Source organism: Canis lupus, chromosome 16 (genome assembly GCF_003254725.2).
Source record: "Canis lupus dingo isolate Sandy chromosome 16, ASM325472v2, whole genome shotgun sequence".
NCBI classification, from domain to species: Eukaryota; Metazoa; Chordata; class Mammalia; order Carnivora; family Canidae; genus Canis; species Canis lupus.
In genome coordinates this window covers 34,680,004-34,696,665 of record NC_064258.1, presented here as the reverse complement: position 1 = coordinate 34,696,665, position 16,662 = coordinate 34,680,004, and the positions used below count along the sequence as shown (strand labels likewise).

The window sequence follows — 16,662 nt, the reverse complement described above, 5'->3', positions numbered from 1 at the left end:
AAACTCAAAGTTAACATCATACTCAGTGGTAAAAGCTTTTCCTCTAAGATGAGGAATAAGACAGGGATATCTACTTTTATTCAACACAGCAGTGGAAGTACTAGATGTAGTAATCAGAAAAGAAAAAGCATCCAAACTTGTGGGGCACCTGGGTCAATTAAGTGTCTGACTTTGGATCAGGTCGCCATCTCAGAGTCCTGGGATTAAGTCCCACATCAACCTTCATGCTCAGAAGGAGCCTGCTTCTGCTTCTCCCTCTCCTTCTCTCTACCCTTCCCCCCTGCTTGTGCTGTCAAATAAGTAAATAAAATCTTAAAAAATATACATATTTTTAAAAGGCAAACTAGTAATGAACACATAAAACTGTTACTATTTGCAGAAGACATAACTTAATATACAGAAAACCCTAAAGAAGCCACCAAAAAATATAGTACATGAATTCAGTAAAGTTGCAGGATATAAAAATCAATATACAGGAATTTGTTCTGTTCCTATACTCTAATAACAAAGTAGCAGAAAGAGAAATTAAGAAAAACAACCCCATTTACAACTGCACCAGAAGAATAAAATACCCAAGAATAAATTTAACCACAAAGACCTACACTCTAAAAACTATAAAACATTGATGAAAGAAACTGAAGATGACATAAATGGAAAGATATTCCACATTCATGGATTAAAAGAGTATCATTAAAATGTCCTTACTTCTCAAAGCAATCTTCAGATTCAATGCAATCCCAATCAAAATACCAATAGCATTTTTCACAGAACTAGAACACATAATCCTAAAATTTGTATAAAATCACAAAAGAGGGGTACCTGGGTGGCTCAGTCCCTTAAGCATCTGCCTTTGGCTCAGGTCATGATCCGAGATCCTGGGATCAAGCCCCATGTCAGGCTCTCTGCTCATCAAGGAGCCTGCTCTCTCTCTCTCTCCCTCTGCCTCTCCCCCCGCTTGGTGTCTGTCTTTCTCTCTTAACAAAATCTCAAAAAGAAAACAACACAAAAGACCCTGAGTAGCCAAAGTATTCTTGAAAAAGCAGCACAAAGCTGGAGGTATCACAATCCCAGATTTCAAGATATACTACAAAGCTATGTAGTATGGCTCTCTCACAAAAAGAGACACCTAGATCAACAGAACAGAGATCCCAAAAACAAATCCATACCTATGTGGTCAATGAATCCATGACAAAGGAGGAAAGAACATACAACAGGGAAAAGATAGGCTCTTCAACAAATGGTGTTGGGGAAAACTGGACAGCTACATGCAAAAAAAAAAAAAAAAAAAAACCACGATGAAACGGGACCATTTTCTTACACCACACACAAATATAAACTCAAAATGGATTCAAGACCAGATGTGAGGGATCCCTGGGTGGCGCAGCGGTTTGGCGCCTGCCTTTGGCCCAGGGCGCGATCCTGGAGACCCGGGATCGATTCCCACATCGGGCTCCCGGTGCATGGAGCCTGCTTCTCCCTCTGCCTGTGTCTCTGCCTCTCTCTCTCTCTGTGACTATCATAAATAAATAAAAAATTATAAAAAAAAAAAAAAAAAAAAGACCAGATGTGAGATGTGAAACTTTAATAAAACTCCTAAAAGAAAACATAGACAGTAATCTCTTGGACATTGGCCTTAGCAACATTTTTTCTAGATAGGTCTTCTCAGGCAAGGGAGACAAAAGCAAAAATAAACTACTGGGGCTTCATCAAAATAAAAAGCTTGTGCACAGCAAAAGAAACCACCAACAAAAAGATAACCTACTGAACGACAGAAGATATTTGTAAATTATATACCCGATAAGGGGTTAATATCCAAAATATATAAAGAACTTATAGGGATCCCTGGGTGGCGCAGCAGTTTGGCGCCTGCCTTTGGCCCAGGGCACGATCCTGGAGACCCGGGATCGAATCCCACATTGGGCTCCCGATGCATGGAGCCTGCTTCTCCCTCTGCCTGTGTCTCTGCCTCGCTCTGTGTGTCTCTCATGAATAAATAAATAAAATATTTAAAAAAAAAAAAAAAAAGAACTTATATAATTTAACACCAAAGGCAAAAAAACAAAAACCCACAACCATGGAGTTCAAGCCCCTATTTAAAAACAAATAAATAAAATAAAATACTTGTTGAATGATCTGTGGCTTCCCTGGTTATACTGAAGCTGCTCAGAACTGGTGTTTTACAACTGGGGGAAAAAAGAAAAAAACAAGAGTCCTGGACAACCTGGGTTGCTCAGTGGTTTATCGCCGCCTTCCGCCCAGGGTGTGATCCTGGAGACCCCAATGAGTCTCGAGTCGGGCTCCCTACAGGGAGCCTGCTTCTCCCTCTGCCTGTGTCTCTGCTTCTCTGTTTCTCATGAATAAATAAAATCTTTTTTTTTTTAAAGAGCTCTAGTTCCACCTCCTTCTAAATTAGAAATTTTCTGTAGATATTTTTAATAAATTTTAATCCACAACCACTCTGATTAAAAAAATGGGTAGAGGATCTGAATAGACATTTTTCCAAAGACGACATACAAGTGGCCAACAGATATATGAAAAGATGCTTAACATTACTTAATCCAGGGAAATGCAAATCAAAAACCACAGTAAGATTATCACCCAACGTGGGCAGCCCGGGTAGCTCAGTGGTTTAGCGCCTGCCGTCAGCCCAGGGTGTGATCCTGGAGACCCGGATCGAGTCCCACATTAGGCTCCCTGCATGGAGCCTGCTTCTCCCTCTGCCTGTGTCTCTGCCTCTCTCTCTCATGAATAAATAAAAATCTTAAAAAAAAAAAAAAAGATATCACCCCACATTAATCAGAATGGCTAATATCAAAAAAAAGAAAGAACAAGTGTTGACAAGAATGTGGAGAAAGGCAACCCTCATGCACTGTTGATAGGAATGCAAACTGGTGCAGCCACTGTGGAAAACAGTACAGAAGTTCCAAAAAATTAAAACTAGAAATACCATATGATCCAATAATTCCACTACTGGCATTTACCCAAAGAAAACAAAAACACTAATTCAAGGAAATATATGCAGCCCTATGTGTATTGCAGCATTATTTACAATAGCCAAGATATGGAGGCAACCCAAGCATCTGTCAACAGATAAACTGTGATACACACTCACAAGGGATATTAGCCATAAAAAAGAGTTCTTGCCATTTGAGACAACACTGCTAAACCTAGAGGATACAATGCTAAGTGAAATAACCAGAGAGACAAATACTGTATGATTTCATTTACATGTATAACCTAAAAAAAAACAAATGAACAGACTCAAATACAGAGAACAAACTCATGGTTGCCAAAGGAGAGGTTGGTGGGGAGATAGGCAAAATAGGTAAAGACAATAAAGAGATACAGACTTCCAATTTTAAAATACCTAAGTTATGCAGATGAAAAGTACATTACCAAATATACTCAATAATAATGTTGCATGGTGACAAATGGGGACTATACTTATGGTGAGCACTGAGTAATGTATATAATTGTTGACTCAATATGTTGTACACCTAAACCTAATAAAACATTGTAGACACCTAGAGTCGATTATATATATATATATATTTTTTTTTTTTTTTTTTTTTCAAAGAAGGCCCCGAAAAGGTGTGGTTTAAAACTGGTGAACTCTCAGGATGCCTGGGTGGCTCAGTGGTTGAGTGTCTGCCTTTGGCTCAGGTCTTGATCCCGGGGTCCTGGGATCAAGTCCCACATCAGGCTGCCTGCATGGAGCCTGCTTCTCCCTCTGCCTGTGTCTCTGCTTTTCTCTCTCTCTTAAATAAAATCTTAAAAAAAAAAAAAAAAAAAAAAAAAAAACTGGTGAACTCTATTAAGTAAAATCAAAAATTTTACTCCAATTAAAAAAATTGGATTAAAATTAGTTAAAAATATCTACAGAAAATTCCTGATTCAGAAGGTGGTGAGACTAGACCTCTTTTGTTTTTTTCCCCAGTCCTAAAACTCCAGGTTTTTTTTTTTTTTTTTGTAGTTTTATGGTTTTACTAACACAAATATGACATGCACATAATGTCAATTCATTTTCTTTGCTAAGCAGCCTGGCATTGGGATTGGTGACTCTGATGGCCAGCTGAGTTGCTCTTTCCACAATGGCTTTAGGGTTCTTGGAGGATACATTGTGAGCAATCTCTGCACAGTAAGACTGGTTGCACATCAGCAGCACTTCAAGCTCCTTGACATTGTGGACTAGGAACTTCCTGAAGCCACTGGGTGCTTCATGTGCATGTGCTTTGTTTTCTTGTTGCTCCCACAACCAATGTTGGGCATCAAGATCTGGCCCTTGAATCTTCTGCATACCCTATTGTCAATGCCTCTGGGTTTCCACCAGTTGTGCTTAAATTTGACATATCGGTCTGACTGAATGAACTTATGAACATATTGGTGCTGGATGAACTTCTTGGTCCTCTTTTTAACAATCTTGGGCTTCACCAGAGGTCTGAGGGCAGCCATGATGCCCAGCATCAATGGCTGCCCTAAAACTCCAGTTTTTTTTTGTTTTTTTTTTTTTAGATTTTATTTATTTATTCACGAGAGACACACTCACAGAAAGAGAGAGAGAGAGAGAGGCAGAGACACAGGCAGACGGAGAAGCAGGCTCCATGCAAGGAGCCTGATGTGGGACTTGATCCTGGGTCTCCAGGATCACGCCCTGAGCCAACAGCGGCACTAAACCACTGAGCCACCCAGGTTGCCCTAAAACTCCAGTTCTAAGCAACTTCAGTACAACCAAGGGCCACAGATCATTCATGGATTTTATTTTATTCATTTGTTTTTAAGTAGGGGCTTGAACTCAGAATCATGATATTGAGACCTGTGCTGATATCAAGAGTCGGATATTTAACCAACTAAGCCACCCAGGTGACCCTCAACAAGTATTTGAATATGTTCCTCTTTTCTTTTACAATCCAATAATCATACTACAGGGTATTCAACCAAGGAAAACAGAAACTCGGGATGCCTACGTGGCTCAGCTGTTGATATCTGCCTTGGGCTGAGGGCGTGATCCTGGTCTGGGATTGAGTCCTGCAACAGACTCCCGGCAAGGAGCCTGCTTCTCCATCTGCTGGTGTCTCTGCCTCTCTCTCACTCTCTCACATGAATAAAAAAATAAAATCTTTAAAAAAAAAAAAAAGAAAGAAAAATTACAAAAACTAATTCGAAAAGATATATTCACCCCCATGTTGACTGCAGGATTATTTACAAGAGTCAAATTATGGAAGCAGCCCAAGTATCCACCGATAAAGGAATGGATAGAGAAGATGTGGAATATATACACAACAGAATGATTCAGCCATAAAAAGAATGCTATCTTGCCATTTGCAACAATATGGATGGATCTGGAGAGTATAATGTTAAGCGAAATAAATCAGAGAAAGACAAATACCATATAATTTCATTCATATGTGGAATTTAAGAAACAAAACAAAGCAAAAACAGACCCTTAGCTATAGAGAACTGATGGTTACCAGGGGAGAGGTGAGAGAGATGGGTGAAATAGGTAATGGGGATTAAGAGTACACTTATCTTGATGAGCAAGGAGTATCGAATTGGTGAACCACTGTATTACACACCTGAAACTAATACAACACTGTACATTAACTACACTGGAATTAAATTTTTTTTTTAAATTCCTCTCTTCATACCAGTAAGCACAGAATAAACTAATGGTTGCCAGAGAGGAGGTGGATGAGGGGAATATAGGGGACATGGGGATGGGCAAAATGGATGAAAGGGAGTGGGATATACAGGCCTCCAGTTATGGAATGAATAAGTCATGGGGATTAAAGATTTAGCACAGGGAATAAAATAAAGTCAATGGTATCATAATAGCATTGTACAGTGACAAATGGTAGCTATACTTCTGATAAGCATAGCATAAGGTATAGAGTTGTAAAATCACTATTTTGTATACTTGAAACTAATGTAAAATTGTGTGTAAAATACACTCCAAAAAAGAAAAAAGTTCCCCTCTTGTTTGAACTCTCCCAGAATATGTGGAAAGTCTAGGAAGCACAACAAGCTGACCATGTAAATGATTTTTGCATTCTTCACAAGCAGGGAAGGAAGGTCTGGGAGGAAAAAGATCCTATCTTTGCTCTTGTTTTGTTTTGCTTCTAAGTAGGTTCCCTGCACTGTGTGGAGCCCAACATGGGGTTTGAACTCACCCACCCTGAGATCAAGACCAGAGCTGAGCTCAAGTCAGACACTTAACCAACTGAGCCACCCGGGGGGCCCCTATCTGAACTTTGAAAGCCTTCATGCAGAGAATAGCTCAATATTTGTTAAATGAATAACGAACACAAAAACATCTTTAAGTGGCTTTAGCCTTGTTACAGGTTTCACAAATCTTTATTAAATGTCTTGTGTTTGTGACTCTAAGCTTTGTATAGTTGTCTTGTGTTCATGTACTCCAGGTTTTGAAGAATTCGAGAAGATAAACCCTTGCCTTCAAGCAGCTTACATTTGAAAAATCTGAAAGAACTGAGCATCTTGCTTAAAAAGAAATGAATAGGGAACCCTGGGTGGCGCAGCGGTTTAGCGCCTGCCTTTGGCCCGGGGCGCGATCCTGGACACCCGGGATCGAATCCCACGTCGGGCTCCCGGTGCATGGAGCCTGCTTCTCCCTCTGCCTGTGTCTCTGCCTCTCTCTCTCTCTCTCTCTGTGTGACTATCATAAATAAATAAAAATCTAAAAAAAATTTAAAAAAAAAAAAAAAAAGAAATGAATAAGGGCGGCCCGGGTGGCTCAGCAGTTTAGCGAAGCCTTCAAGCCCAGGGCGTGATCCTGGAGACCAGGGATCGAGTCCCCCATGGGCTCCCTGCATGGAGCCTGCTTCTCCCTCTGCCTGTGTCTCTGCCCACACCCCCTCTGTCTCTCATTAATAAATGAATAAAATCTTTTAAAAAATGAATAAAATATGACTCAGAGTGCTAAAAGTCAAAAATATAAGCACTGATAAAAAAAAAATAATCAGAGTAAACTTGAATGAGTAAGAGCCACTGGCACTGTTATCAAAGACCTGACTTCTGGAATCCTCAGTACTAATCTGTAACTGCAACATGACCTAGGCAATCCATAGACCTCACTAAATCCAATTTTATTATAAACAAAATGAAGATACTGTCAATGCTATCTCCATCTAGCCCAACTTTAAAATGAGACAATATTTGTGAAAAGCAATTTTCTGAGTAATAAAGCTATATACAAATGTTACCTCACTGCTACTATTCTGAGTTGGATCTGAAAAGAAAAAATAACAGGAGGATTATGCTAGGGTATTGGAAAGATAGCAGACGTGGGGGGAGGGTAAGTGTGTGGGGGGGTAGAAATCACAAGTGATTAAATGGGGGCAACACACCTAAAACAGGAAACATCTGTAGCTGTTTAAGTCATCGTGTTAAGACAGGTAATCAAACCAGGCTTTTAACCATGATTTTAACACAGGCTTAAACAAAAGCCTTACAATTTACAAAAACCTAAATGCTTACAGCATTTGAGCCTCACAACTCTCTGAAATGATAGGTATTAGTTTTATTCCTTATTTTAATACGTGAAATCTGAAGTGAGGAGGGACCCTTAGGGTCACACAGCTGTTAAGTACCTAGGTCAGGACACGAATACTCGGCCTCCTCAATCAAAAGCTTCCTTACTCCAGACCTGAAATGCTGGTCAAGGCCTCTAATAAAACAAAGGCGACCTGTGCGATACCGGTAACGTTCAATGGCACCCAGGAGCAGAAGGCTGAAGGTCTCCCTCTCTCTCTCTCTCTCCCACCATCGCATGCTCCGCTTAACTTTTCCACCTCTTTTTTCAGACTACTCAGAAATCTGCAGTTTCACATATACTGACCTACGCAGGAGACCTATGCCCATTTCCCACTTAAAAAAAAAAAAAAAAAAAAATCATCACAACTCAGGGAGTTCACGTGTTCTTCCATGGTCACTGAGCAGCCAAAAATTAAATCAAAATCTAGCTCCAGAGCACACGTTCTTCCCCCTCTACCATTCGCCTTTTATTTTTCAACCTTTCTACTTCTCCTTTGCTTCCTTCTCTGCATAAGCCCAAGAACATTGCCAGGAACAGCCGGCAAGGTAGGAAACGACACCGCTTACCTCCTAAATCTCAGGACCGGGGAGATGGACGAAAAGGTACACCCCAGTGTTTGGATTTGGAGCAGGTCTTAAGACTTTGCAGACATCGACTATAATAACTAAAGTTCGGGAATCAGTACAAACCGAGTCTCCAAAACGCGGCTTAAAAAAAAATAATAAAAAAAAAAAGAGCCCTCGGAGGTGCATCTAAATCACCGCCTTTAGCTGGACCCCGTGGTTCCCTCAACTCCACACACGTCCCGCTCAGTTACGGCTCCTGTGAGGTCGGGGGCCAGGAAGAGAGGCAGTCAGCATCCTGACGGCGAATTTCCCCCTTTCCAACCCAAAAGTTTGCTCAGTGGACCTCCGGCCTAAAAGACAATGCGCCCCAGAAGTTGGTACTGTTTGGCGTTTCGCGCAGAGAACCGCAGACCCCGCGTCCCCGAGAGACCGACGGAAGACAGGCTCGCCCCGCAGGAGGAGGCGCTCCCGAGGAACCACAGGCCGGGGCTCCGCTCCCCACACCCGGCGGCCGCGGCCCCTACCTGAGCGAGGAGGGCCGCCCCACGCGACCGGCCGCCGCCTCCCAGCGCCTCCACCTCCACCAGCCGCCCACGCCCGCGTGGCCGCCGCTCCCTGCTCCTCGTCAGCAGCGCCCCCGCCTGCCCGCACGCACGCCCAGCGCAGCCCCGCCAGGTCGGGGTCTCGGCACTGGCGGCGGCGGCGGCGGCTGAGGCGGCGCGACTCGGCCGGGAACTCCGCCCGCCACTTCCTGATCAGGCTACGAGGAGCTCCGTCCCGGCAGGCACCGCGGCGCCCCCGCCCGCGAGAACGCGCGTGCGCCGTCACGTGCCCCGCCCGGGGTCCCGCGGGAGGGGAGTCGGCCGGCAGGGGCGTCCCGGATTTCCATGACAACGGCGGGCGGGCGGGCGGGCGGGAAAGGGGGGAGGCGGGGAATGAGGCTTACGTAGGAAGAGGAGCGGTTGCTAAAATGGAACACAAAAATCTGTCCTTTCCCTGGGTGGCTCAGCGGTTTGGTGCCGCCTTCGGCCCAGGGCGTGATCCTGGAGACCTGGGATCGAGTCCCACGTCGGGCTCCCCGCGTGGAACCTGCTTCTGCCTCTGTCTCTGCCTCTCTTTGTGTCTCTCATCAATAAATAAATAAAATCTTTAAAAGAAACAGAAGTCGGGTGAAGCGCCATGACCTGCTCAAGACGGCACAGCGCGCAACCAGTTACGGGCGTGGAGCCCAGCTTAAATCCCCAACCACCACACCTGTGAACCCCCTTAGACGAGGATTTAGACTTAAAAGGCAGCATGAAGAGATAGGAGTAATGAATGAATGCTACGAAACAGATAACTGGCGTGGCCCACCGCCTGCAGGGTATTGGAGGGTGTCATATTTCCTGCGGCTGTCCTTTCTCTTACTACCGGAGGTGGCAGCAAAGCCAGTGCTCAACGCTGTTATTTAATTACTTAGTGCTGGTTGGTCAAGTTACTTAACCTGTGCTTCGGTTTTTGCATTTGAGAAATGGGAATAATTGTACTACCAAAATAAGGTACTTGCATTGGGCTGTTGTGCAGGTTAGATGAAATAATAAATTTTTATTCAAAACTTGGAAATAAAGCCAAAAGATAACTGATGTGTGGTTTTTTTTTTTTTTTTTTTTTTTGATGTGTACCTTTTTGAAATTAGTTTCATTCTGGAGGATTTCCTAATAAACTCACTTGATGTTCATGTGACACCTTCAGGAAATGTAACTTTGCTGGAATATTTACAACCCGGTAAAGTCAGAAATTGGTTAAAAAAAAAAAAACTGATGAAGTGTAATGGGGAGAAGGGGCAGGCAGCAAATGAAAAATACTAACCCAAAAGTTAAAATTACCCTGTCCTGAGAAATAGGAGCCAGTTTTGTATCAATTTATTCCCTAGCATTGATGCTCTCTGCTCCCTTAGAGCCTTTCCCCAGACTTCTTAGGTAGCCTACCCAATTCTGTAAATATCTTTCCAGGACCCTGCTTCCTTCTCAGGCATTCATCCCATAAAGAAAAAAAGGTCTTTTTTCCCCTCTATCCATGTTAAGTTCTCCCAATAATTAGACTAACAAAAGAGACCATAACAAAAGAAAGACAAGTTTATTAGTGACCAGCACACATACACTTGGGAGATGAGTGATTCAAAGGGGTGGGTAGAATTTGAGCTTATTTAGTATTTTTTTTAAGATTTCATTTTTAAGGGACGCCTGGGTGGCTTGGCGGTTAAGCCCTTCTGCCTTCGGCTCAGGGTGTGATCCTGGAGTACCTGGATGGAGTCCCACATCGGACTCTCTGCATGGAGCCTGGTTTTGGCTCTGCCTGTGTCTCTGCCTCTCTCTCTGCGTCTCTCATGAATAAATAAGATCTTAAAAAAAAAGATTTTTTTAATGACAATCATTTCATTTTATTTTTTTAATAATAAATTTATTCTGCGGGGCCACCCTGGTTTCAAGTGCTCTTACTGCCTCGGGGTATGGACCGGCCCCCCTCCAGCGCGGCTGGCTCAGGTCTGGCTGCCTTCGTGGACAAATTCGCCCCAGGAGGGGCAGGGACGATGCTCGGACCTGGATTCCTTATCTTAGCTCCTGCGGTCTGGCCGGTGAACACGGTCTGTCTCAAAAAAATAAAATAAAATAAAATAATAATAATAATAAATTTATTTTTTACTGGTGTTCAATTTGCAAAAGATTTTATTTTTAAGTAATTGCTACATCCAACGTGGGCCTTGAACCCACAACCCAAAGATCAAGAGTGGCAAGCTCCATGGACTGAACTGTCTTAGCATCTTAACAAAAGAGCACTAAGGAGTGCCTGACTGGCTCAGTCTGTAGAGCATGTATCCCTTGGTCTTGGGGTTGTAGGTTTGAGTCCCATATTGAGTATAGAGATTACTAAAGAATAAAGTCTTTAAGACAGATAGATATCTAGATAGATAGATGGGCAGATAGATAAATAAATATGTCTCTGGTAGAGAGCATGGAGACAACACCATTATAATTTATGTCCTACCTTTAGGCAAATAGTGAGGAGAGGAGAAAGCTTTCTTATATCTGCTTCTCAATTATCTTCAGTTCATAATAATCTTTATGCCAAAGTGGCATATTTAAAAAAAAGGGGGGGGGATTCCTGGGTGGTGCAGCGGTTTGGTGCCTGCCTTTGGCCCAGGGCACGATCCTGGAGACCCGGGATCGAATCCCACGTCAGGCTCCCTGTGCATGGAGCCTGCTTCTCCCTTTGCCTGTGTCTCTGCCTCTCTCTCTCTCTCTCTCTCTCTCTCTCTCTGTGTGTGTGACTATCATAAATTTTTTAAAAATTTAAAAAAATAAAATAAAGGGGGGGGGCATATTTTGTGGTGGCATATTCCACTACCGAAGACTACCCATCTTCACTCTCACAAATTTTCTCCAAAAAGAAAACATTTGCCACTGCCTCTGCCTAGAAACTTTTACTCCGCAGGGGTTCAAATACTGGCCTTGGAGCCAGATAGATCTGGCCTGAATTCCTACTCCACCACTTCCTACCTCTCTAATCCTCACTTGTAATGGAAAGGATTGTCTTAGTCACTTTGGGCCACTTTAACAAATTACCAGAGACTGGGTGACAGGCTTAAGCAACAAGCATTTATTTCTCAAAGTTCTGGAGGCTGCAAAGTCCAAGATCAAGGTACCAACAGATTTGGTATCTGGTGAGAGCCTGATTCCTGATTTGCTGATGGCTGTCTTCTTGCTGTGTCCTCACATGGCAGAGAGCAGAGAGGGGGCTGTAAAAGAGAGAGACAGGAAGGAAGCAAGCAAGCTCTCTCCAGTCTCTTTTTAAAAAGCTCTAATCCCATCCTAAGCACCCTCTCCTCTCAACCTAATTACCACTCAAAAACTCCAGCTCCTAATACCATCCTTTGGGGAATAGGTTTCAACATACAAATTTGAGGAGGAGCCTCTAAAGAGGATAAAAGTGACTTAATAAATAAAAGGCAACTACCATATTGTTTATTGTATGTAAACAATAGCAAGTAATCAGTCATTAGGGCCATTATCATTATTGCTCTTGTTTCTTTGGAGATGCTGTGCCTGGAAGATCTATCAATTGTAGAAAGCGCCTTAGTCGAGTCTCCAAGAAAAAGTGTATTATTATCTAAGTATGTCTTAACTTTGCTTAGCAATTGATTGATATCCATGGCAGCTCCCACATTCGGGGCATAAATATCCATGATTGTTAGGTCGTCTTGTCGGATAGATCCTTTAGGTATGATCTAGTGACTGTTTGAGGTTTCCCACATAGAGTGTCATGTCCTCTGTGAAGAGTGAGAGTTTGACTTCTTTGCTGATCGGGATGCCTTTTCTTTCTGTTTTGGAATGTCACCGCAAAAGCTAGGACCACTACTACTCTGCTGGACAACAGCGTTGAGGGTGAACACCCTGTCGTGTTCCTGACCTTAAGGGAAAAGCTCCAGGTTTTTGCCAATGAAGAGGACGTTCCCTCTGGGTCTTTTGTAGATGGCTTTTATGACAATTGAGGTTTGTTCCCGGTATCCATACCTGGCAGAAGGTTTTCATCATGAAAGGATGGTCTATTTTGTCAAATGCTTTTTCTGCATCTACTGAGAGAATCCTACGGTCCTCGTCCTTTCTTTCACTAACATGGAGAGGGAAGGAGAGACAGAGAACCAGAGGGGAGGGACGGACAGACACAGGGAGGGGGACACAGACAGGGAGGGAGAGATAGGGATGGGGGGAGAGACAGCGAGGGAGAGACAGAGAGACGGAGACAAGGAGGGAGACTGAGGGAGGGAGGGAGAGACAGACACGGAAGGAGAGTCCGAGAGACAGGGATGGAGAGACAGAGACAGTGAGGAAGACCCCTAGAGACAGGGACGAACACACCGAGAGACAGGGAGGAAGAGACAGAGAGACAGGGAGACCCAGAGACAGGGAGGGAGACCGAGACACACTGAGGGAGACACAGAGTCAGGATGGAGAGAGAACGAGACAGAGAGGGAGAGACCGAGAGACAGGAAGGGAGAGACACAGAGGGAGACACAGAGACTGGCGGAGAAATAGAGACAGGGAGAGAGACAGAGACACAGGGACGGAGGGCCGGCGAGACAGGGAGTGAGAGTCAGAGAGAGGGAGGGAGCGAACCAGACGGGGAGGAGAGACCGAGATGGGGCGGCGGGGAGAGACAGACGCAGACACAGGGAAGGAGAGTCAGAGACAGGGACGGAGAGACAGAAAGACAGGGTGAGAGAGACAGGGAGGGACAGACAGAGACAGGGAGGGAGACACCAAGAGACAGGGAGGAAGAGACAGAGAGACAGGGAGGGAGAGAGAGATGGAGACAAGGAGGAGAGACTGAAACGACGGGTGTGAGAGATGGAGACAGGGGGAGCGACACAGGACAGGGAAGGAGGGATCCAGAGACAGGGAGGGAGAGATGAGTCAGAGGGGAGAGACCAGGGTGCAGGGAGGGAGACGAGAGACAGGAGGGGAGACCGAGACAGGGAGGGAGAGACCGAGACAGAGACAGGATGGAGAGAATGAGACAGGGAGGGAGACAAGTGAGAGACCGAGAGACAAGAAGGTAGACACAGAGACAGGGAGGGAGAGACAGGGAGGGACAGGCCGAGATAGGGAGTGAGAGAAGAAAGACTGGGAGGGACACAGAGACTGGGAGGGAGAGAGAGAGACGGGGGAGGGAGACAGGGCAAGACAGGGAGGGAGAGACAGAGACCGGGGCGGGCGGAGGGACAGGGAGGGAGACACAGAGCCCGAGAGAGGCTCCGAGCCTCCGTGAGCAGGAGTCCCTCGGGACTGAGCCGGGGGCGCAAGGCCTCGGACCCCGGAGCCCCTGGGCCCCGACCAGACTAGCGGGCGGAGGCCGAGGCGGTCTCGGGTCCCCTCCAGGCTCTGCGGGGGGCGGGGCGGGGCGTGGCCGGAGCTGACCCGAGGGGCGCCAGGGCGTGGCCGCGGGAGGAGCTGGGCGCAGAGGCGGCGACCCCGACCCGACCCGCCGTGGCCGGGGCAGGAGGTTGCGCGGCCGCACCGCGGCTCCAGGCCTCCGGGTCCCGGCGCTGGGGGCTCCCGGCAGCGGCTCTGCAGGCCCCGGCCCCGGCGCGCAGGTCGGCGTGGGCCCCGGGAGGCGTGAGGGGCCCCGGGGTGGCTGTGCGAGAGGCATCTGGCCCTCGCGGGTGGCGCGGCGGGTGCCCGGGAGGGACCGCGGGGGACAGCGAGCCGGGCCGACACCCACACCCTTTGGGCCGCCAGGGTGCCGGGCAGAGGGCTGCGCGGGGGAGGAGGGGCGGGACCTGTTGGCGGAGGGGGTGGCGGCGGGGCCCCCTCCGGGTCAGGCCAGGTCTCCTCCGGGCGGCTCAGGGAGGGTGCGGGGGCCCTGCCCCGGGGCCCAGGGAGGGTGCCGCGGAGCCCATGCGCGCGCTCAGAGGGGTGAGGGTGCAGGCACCGTCCACCGTCAGGGCAGGGCCTTGGGGCGGTGGCTTGAGGGCCTGGGCTGCTGGGCCCCAGGAGCCCCCCAAGGCCCTTGGCTCTTCCTCCGCCCCCCTCCGCCACGCCGCCCCTGCGCCCCTCCCCGCTCTCAGGCCCCCCCCTAAGCTCCCCAGCCTGGCCGGGAGCACCCCCCCCCCCCGCCTTGGTCCCTATCAGGTGAGTATGGGCTACCTCTGAAAGTTTTGAATTTTGAAAACGTTCCCCTTTCTCCACGGCCTCTCCCACATTTGGTGTTTCCTGTCCTGGCAATGTTCTCACCGGTGTGAGGTGGTATCTCATTCTGGTTTTGATCTGCATTTCCCTGATGGCCAGTGATGCGGAGCATGGTCTCGTGTGCTTGTTGGCCACGTCTACGTCTTCCTCCGTGACTTTTCTGTTCGTGTCTTTTGCCCATTTCCGGATTGGATGGTTGGTCTCTTTGCTGTGGAGTTGCAGAGGTTCTTCAGAGATCTTGGATGCTGGCCCTTTATCTGACGGGTCATTTGCACTATCTTCTCCCGGTCTGGAGGTTGTCTTTGAGTTTTGTTGAGTGCTTCTTTTGTTGTGCGGAAGCTGCTCATCTTGATGAAGTCCCAGTGATCATTTTCGCTTTTGTTTCTCTGGCCTTCGTGGCTGGTGTGATTTGTAAGGAGTTGCTGTGGCCCAGTTCAAGAAGGGTGTTGTTGCCTGTGTTCTCCCGGAGGGTTTTTGGTTGGAATCTTGTCTCACATTTATATCCTTCATCCATTTTGAGTTTTATCTCTGTGTACAGTGTGAGAGAATGGTCCAGTTTCATTCTTCTGCATGTGGCTGTCCAACGTTCCCAGCAGCCTTTAGGGAAGAGACTGTCTTTTTTCCAGTGGATGGTTTTCCTGCTTGGTCGAATATATGGTCTTGACCGTAGAGTTGAGGGTCCACTTCTGGATTTCTCTCTTCTGTCCCTTTGATCTGTGTTTGCCAGTACCACACTGTCTTGATGAGCACAGCTTTGTAGCACAACCTGAAATCTGGTATTGTGATGCCGCCAGCTGTGGTTTTGTTTTCTAATATTGCCCTGGCCATTCGGGGTCTTTTCTGATTCCACACTAATCTTCAGATGATTTGTTCCAACTCTCTGAAGAGAGCCCGTAGTATTTGTGATAGGGATTGCTTTCAATGTGTACATCGCCCTGGGTCACGTTGACATTTTCCCAATATATTAATTCTTCCAATCCAGGAGCATGGAATAGTTTTCCATCTCTTTGTGTCTTCCTCAATTTCTTTCATTCGTGTTCTGTAGTTTTTCGGGTAGAGATCCTTTACCTCTTTGGTTAGGTGTATTCCTAGGTATCTCATGCTTTTGGGTGCAATTGTCAATGGGACTGACTCCTTAATTTCTCTTTCTTCAGTCTCATCGTTGGTGTATAGAGAGGCCACTGATTTCTGGGCATTGATTTGGTGTCCTGCCACGCTGCCGAATTTGCTGTATGAGTTCTAGCAATCTTGGGGTGGAGTCTTTTGTGTTTTCTAGGCCCAGTATTATGTCATCAGCGAAGAGGGAGAGTTTGACTACTTCTTTGCTGGTTTGAATGCCTTTTATTTCTTTTTGTTGCTTGATTGCTGAGGCTGTGACGTCTAGTAGTATGTTGAGTAGCCGTGGTGAGAGTGGACACCCCTGTCTCGTTCCTGATCTTCGGGGAAAGGCTCCCAGTGTTTCCACATTGAGGATGATAATTTGCCGCGGGCTTTCCTTTCAGTAGATGGCTTTGAAGATGCTGGGGAACATTCCCTCTATCCCTGTACTCTGAAGCGTTTGGATCAGGAATGGATGCTGTATTTTGTCAAATGCTTTCTCTGCATCTCTTGAGAGGATCGTCTGGTTCTTGTTTCTTCTCTTGCAGATCTGATCAGTTACGTGGTATGCTTTCCGAGTGTTGAACCAGCCTTGCATCCCTGGGAGAAATCCCACCTGGTCATGGTGAGTAACTTCTTAATGTACCGTTGGATCCTATTGGCTCGTATCTTGTGGAGAATGTTTGCATCCGTGTTCATCAGGTCTATCGGTCTATAACTCTCC

General features: G+C 46.3%; 1 protein-coding gene and 1 pseudogene across 2 annotated transcripts in view; both read right to left on the bottom strand.

Annotated features, from left to right (window-relative positions):
* GTF2E2 (general transcription factor IIE subunit 2) overlaps positions 1-8,867 on the bottom strand; it is an 80,475-nt gene extending 71,608 nt beyond the window's left edge. Inside the window, exon 1 of one of the 2 annotated variants that reach the window (XM_025420013.3) lies at positions 8,640-8,867. The gene's annotated coding sequence lies outside the window, so the exon portion shown is untranslated. The remainder of the gene's footprint in view (positions 1-8,639) is intronic. The other variant, XM_025419935.3, reaches the window with a different exon arrangement.
* On the bottom strand, positions 3,679-4,480 carry LOC112642476 (60S ribosomal protein L32-like; annotated as a pseudogene).
* Positions 8,868-16,662: the final 7,795 nt, after the last annotated feature.